Here is a 6763-nt window from a genome sequence, read left to right on the forward strand (position 1 = left end):
CTAATTATAAGGATATGGGTACTCATAGTTGGCTGATAATTTCTTGCACGACTCATTAACCTGATACGAAAAGACACGAAAATAACAGTTTTTAGGTCCAACCCATTAACAAGTCAGTTCGTTATCAAGTCACATGTTAAGAACCAGTTAAGAAAATGGGTTTGACGGCGATACGGCCCGTTAAGATAATAAGTATGACACGAAACGTCACGAATACGATAAGCATGACCCGTTAAACAAACCTATCCCATAGGGACGTGTAGGAGAGGTAAAATCTTGTGGTTGTGGAATTTGTTTTGTTTGTGAAGTTAAGGCAATTACCTACCCTTTTGTGGTGGGTAGCAAACAATTGTCATTCAATCATCGGACTTGTGTCTATCAAATATATGGGCATGGAAAATGGCTCACCTTGATCTCATTCATATGTTGTTTAATTGGACCTATATTTTAATACATATGGTTCAATATAGTTAAGAATCAAAGTCCACCAAATTGAAAAACAAATCGACTACATACGAATATAAGTTTACTTGTGAAAAACAAAGAAACAAAATTGTCAAGACGACTACAAAGCAAAGAACTACATTGTGATTGACTTGTTCACAACTAAATAACAAAACATCATGTTTATAATAAGCTAACCATAATTCCTAATGAGCAAGAAAACGAAAACCTAACTGTAATGTGCAGGGCCTAAATCTTAAACAATAAAATAAATTTAAATATTATTTTCCAACAAATATTGAATGGATACAAAAGTCTTAAATATCATTTGCTAAAATAAATAAATAAAGAAAGGGTAAATTACATAGTACCCCATCAGGTTTGAGGTCTATTACAACCTCATACAACATCTTTAAAACATTTTACTTTCATAGCTCACGTACTATTTTATTTCAAAATACTAACTCCGTTACATTTTCCATCCATTGATCCGTTAAGTGCTGACATGATTGCCACCTGTATGCCAAGTGGCAATAATAATAATTTTTTAATTTTTTTTTTAAATCTGAATCTTCTTAGAAAAAATAAAAATGAAAACCCAGGGCCTAGAACCCCACCCTTGAATCCCAGAATCGCTCCATTGAATCCCAATTCTCAACTTGGCCTTATCGAACGAGATAGCTTCGATTGTAAGTTGTACTAGATTGAGATCTTTCCAGCGCCTCATCCTTAACAAAGAAATCAAGATCAACCATCACGCCAGCATTGTGCTGCGCTATCTAGCCGGACTTGAAAGAGGTTCTGGGCGGGTGGATCTGCAGTTGAGATCCAATAGAGGGTGCTAAGCAAATGATCAATGCTTTGAAGAGCACGGGAAAGGAGAGCACGGAGACGAAGTGGAAGCTAGTGGTGCTGATGATGGCGACACAGACTTGGATCGGAAGCGAAAGCGGTGACTCAACGAAAAGCTTGGTAGGTCGCAGCAGTTGGTATTGCGATTGCTGCACCACCTATTTCAATGACAGACGCAGAAGTTGAAGATTTCAATGGCAGTAGCTCTCATCGACTGCATCATCATCATTGGAGCTTCTGCAAATTTTCTCTGATTCGATGCTTTTATTGACAATTAAACAATGGCGACCGCCAACTTGAATCCGAATCCCAAACCCTTTTCAAAGCGAAGGCAGGGCGGCTCCGATTAGCCTTCTGAAAATTTGCCCTCATTCCAATACTGCATGCTCTTCGAATCTATAAGTCTCCGGATTGTTGAACCCATTTGATTGACGCACAGCTCAGAATCTTGAAAACCCTAAAATTTGATTGAATTTTTGAGCTTTTTTGGGTGCTGCTCAAACCATTAATGGTGGATTGTCTTTTTCCGTGCTTTTTTGTATCTTGAAGGGTTCGAGTTGCAGAGGATAGAAGGGTGGGTGGGGTTGCAGATGAGAGAAGGGAGAAAAGGGGTGGGGGTGAAGAGGAGAAAGGGCTCGGGGAAGGTGGGGGTGGGGGGTTGCAGGGGAGGTGAGGGTGGGGTGGGATGGTGGTTGGGAGGCTCGGGATGGAGAAGAGGGGTGGGGTTCTAGGTTTTCAGGCTTGGGTTTTTTTTGTTTTTTTAATTAATAAAATTAAAAAATTATTATTTTTGCCACGTGGCACACAGGTGGCAGCCATATCAGCGCTGAACGGATCAATGGATGAAAAATGTAACGGAGGTATTATTTTGAAATAAAATAGTACGTGAGGTATGAAAGTAAAATGTTTTAAAAATGTTATATGAGGTTGTAATATACCTCAAATCTGATGGGCTATTATATAATTTACCCATAAAGAAATTTGCTTCAATTCGATTGATACAAGATTCATGGTATGACCCACATCTGTCAACCTTAGGCACTTGTCGGATCTACTAAAAAATGGAAAAGCTAATTTTCTTCCTAATTAACTAGGATATGGTTTCTTAATGCAGCAGACATATTGTATGTAATGTTATTAATTCATGTAATATAAAATTAGTGCATAACGAGTTTAAACTTAAAGAGTTAGTATTAAGTAAGTTAAAAGTCGGTTCCCTCCAATGTATTAAAAAACAAAAACAAAAATTCATGAAGTTATAACGTAATTGTTGATTTTGGCTTGTTTTGCTAGCTACTATTTCACCATGCATACTCAAACATTAAATTTTAGGGAGCTTTAATGAAAATGGCTTCTCCAAACTTTTTATTAATAAAAAAAAATTCTAATAACTTTATTTAATGAAAATGACACAAAGCTCTAATGAAAAGGGATTTTCCAAAGTTTTTCTTAATCAAAAGCACCATAATAACTTTATTTAATGAAGAGGACACAAAAATTTAATGAAAAGGGCTTCTCCAAACTACTGCAACAATTTCTAGAATTGAGTAATGCCACTAGTTCTAGAGCTGAACATTGACACTACAACTATTTCTAGAGTTGAACACTGCAATTGTTTCAAGAATTGAACACTACAACTGTTTCTAGAATTGAACACTGCAACTGTTTCTATAATTAAATACTGCAACTATTTTCAAAACTAAACACTCCAACTATTTCTAAAACTAAGCACTACAACTAATTCTAGAACTGAACACTGACACTATTTTTAGACCTGAACATTGCAACTATTTTTAGAACGAAACACTACAACTATTTCTAGAATTGAAGACTGCCACTATTTCTAGAATTGAATATTGACCTGTTTTTAGAAATGAACACTGCAACTATTTGTAGAATTGAACACTGCCACTATTTATAGAACTACACACTGCCATTATTTCTAAATCCAAATATGAAAGTATCAATTTTGAGTAAGCAATTACATGGAAAAGAAGACCATAAGGAAAGGATTAAACTTCTCTCTCGGGCTGAAAACCAATTATGTCAAGTTTGGTTAAAAATTGGCAAAAATGTTCGGAAAAACGTCACATTTGGAGAGCTTGATCTCCCTAAACATTGAGTTTCAACGTATGCGTCTTGTATTTGAAGAAAGAGGGTGTCAATACAAACTCGTAGCCTTTAACCTTGCGTGATTTTCATTACTGTGTGAGAGACTTTTGAACAATCTAATATTGGAAAGGAGAAAAAAGGATTTGTCCTAAATATTAAATAAAATTATGAAGGTGCATTGGTTAAGATTCAAAGTTTTAGATCTTAGTTTTTCTTAAATTTTATGCTAGAAAATGTCAATGGTCATGAATTGTAAACAAAGAAAACTCAAAGTAGCCATGTTATACATGATCTGACCCTCCAACAAGCGGTCCCCCAAAACTTGCATGATTTTTCTTGATACCTTTATTTCTGTGTAAATATGGAATCCAAGCAAAAAGCATCATAACATGGAGATCATTGTGGTCTCCAAAACCCTCCCCTCCCCCCTAGTTGACAAATAAAGCTAGTTATACATTTGCTTGTCCTTTTGCGTGATCATGAAGACGTTTCCTATCTCTTTGATATTTTTACCCCTTTGCTTTTTTTCTTCTTAATTCGGGCAATAAATTTCTAGTGTTGTTACGCTTAGAGGTGGATTGTTTGCCCTCCTATTTCCATACTCTTCCTATCCCCTTCTGTTTGTGTGGTCACGGTTAAGCCACATCAATATTTTATATTGATTTTTTTATAAAAATAATAAAACAAAAAGTAATAGGAATATAAAATGTTGATATGACTTAACCGTGACCACACAAAACAGGAGGGGATAAGAAGAGTATGTAAATGGGAGGACAGACAATCTTACTTGCCTGTTGTATTGTTTTGCTCATTTTATATGTATTTTTATTAAATATTTTGACTAATTAATGAGTGAGAAAATATGACAAATAAATAGATGTAATAACAGTTATGACTCTTGAAAAAATAAAAAAAGTCGGTGTGCGTGGTAGCACTCTTAATTGTTTTCATGAAAGCATGTCAAAAGAGAGATGACTCTCGTAGCCCCCACAAGCCTCAAAAGTATGAGTTTGCTTAACAAGTAAAAGAGAGAAAAACAAGAAGGGGATTGTTTTTTCCTTCTTATGATGCTTAATTGGAAGAACTCAGTTACCAATTACTGGAGTGTTCTATGATAATTAATTAAAAGCAAAAGTTAAAAGCAAAAATTAACTAGCCAGCTTGACTGGACTAAAGTGTGATTATATAGGTAGAAATCCACAATCATGGCTTTTGAAAGCCCGCAATTATCTGTCAAACTTTGACAAATCTCAAATTCCTTAATTAATCAATCTAAAATTGAACATATGCTAGAAGCACATTGGCTATGATTCTAAGATTAAAACACTAGTATGTGGTTCAACATTTGAACAAATATGGTGTTAAATTTTCACCCATGTGTCCTGGGTTCGAAACTTGTCTCGTTTCTTAAATTATTGTAATAATTTCAAACCTTCGACTCTCTTCTTAATAATAGGAAGAAAAAAAAAACAGATCGAAACACTAATTGGACTTCCTAGGCAGGCCTGCAGGCTTAGTTAGGATTTTGTTCATATATTAATTAACCATCAAATCTCATCCCATATTGCTTGCAAATACTAGACACGTATATGATTAGCCCTCAATAAACCTGTCTTTGTCTTCCTTAATTTACAAACCCTTCAGCATTGTGCTAATTGGATTGGAATATCATGTACAGAAAACGATCGAGCTAGGATTTAATTCAAATCTTTGAGTGCATGAATACTGAAATCAAATTTGCTCACGCAACTGTAGGTAGTTCATTGTATGTATACCATCAGTTGAGGATGACCGTTTTTAATTAAAAAAATCGGGTGTGCAACGATATTATTATGATATTGTTTTAAATGCATTAATAACATGTTGTTACATTTTTATTGATGTTATAGAAAATAACATGTATAAACCGCATATATTATTTCACACAAAAATTTGTGCAAGTTAACCATTGCTAGTATATCACTGTATTATTACCAAGTCTTCGCACATATATTGTATATCAGTTGTACGGAAGAAAAAAAAGTATACGTAATATAGTCCTAACAACTTGATTTTATTTCATATTCTAACACATCAAAATAAAGTTTTCTTGTACAACAAGCATTAATACGAACTGGGCATTTGGGTGACATGAAATTGGGAGGTTCTACCGAATCTACAGGACTCGTTTAATTAGCCAAACTCAGAAGCTATGTATGTTTACAAGTTTCATGAGGTGTAGCCATAGCCATGACCAAGGTTCTAAAAGTCACTAGGTGCTAGTCGGGCGGCGAGTTGGGGCCTAGCTCCAAGGCGGCTAGGCGGGGCCCTAGGCGAACTAGGCGGGGCCCTAGGCGAACTAGGCGGATTTAAGTAAATCGATCATATTTCATGTAAATAAGTGTCTACTTCTACTTGAAATATATATAATTTCATCATAAACTACAAAATAGAATGCATATATATCATGAAGTATTGGAACATAATGAAAACATGTGAAATAAGGCTACAATGTTTGTTCATTCAAGTATGCAACAAGTCTCTTACAATTTATTGAAAAAAAAACAAAATGCAAAATGAAAGTTATGTATTTTCTGTTTAAGTGAGTTGCAACCTAGGCAGGTCTAGGCGGGCTAGGTGGGTGCCTAGGTGGTCTAGGCGGTGGGCTGGGGCCTAGGCATTAATCGGGGTGGTGGCCTGGGGCCTAGCGCCTAGACGGAGATTTTTATAACAGTGGCCATGACATTACTATGTATGGTCAAGAGCGGGTGTGAGTTGTGTAACACTCACATCAACACCAAAACCCAGGAAAAAGAATCTTAAGATCATATGGTGGGAAACAAATTTAAAAAAGGCCTTAGGTTTCGGACTTGGTCATCCATGGATTAGACCTAGAATTCAAAGCTATAAGATTTGGAACCAAAGATTTCAAGAAGAAGCTCCTCCAGGGAGCGTTCCTTGTAGTTGTATGATTTGCTTCCTTGGCTCCCCAAAAGTATTTCAAGTGGGATGTGTCACATCTACTATATATATGCCTTTATTTCAAAATGAAAACATTGTATTGGTTAGTACACGGAGCCTCCTAAGGCAGAGAATATGCGGTCTAACAGAGTGTACTTAGGTTTCTATCACTCATCGAATATGCGGGTTACAAAATGTATTTAGGTCTCTATCACTCATCAACGAGACTATGTACTGTAAAAATTAGCTAAAATTCTCTACAGGAGAAGTTAGCTATCTCAAATTTCTTTTTTCACCAGTTTTGGTCAACTTTAGTTTTTATACTCGATTTAGTTTGGTTTTTCAGTTCATCGATTTTTTTTTTGGCCGACTCCTAATCTTCATATAACTCATCGTACGATTAGTGATATGAAGA

Source organism: Malus sylvestris, chromosome 4 (genome assembly GCF_916048215.2).
Source record: "Malus sylvestris chromosome 4, drMalSylv7.2, whole genome shotgun sequence".
NCBI lineage: Eukaryota > Viridiplantae > Streptophyta > Magnoliopsida > Rosales > Rosaceae > Malus > Malus sylvestris.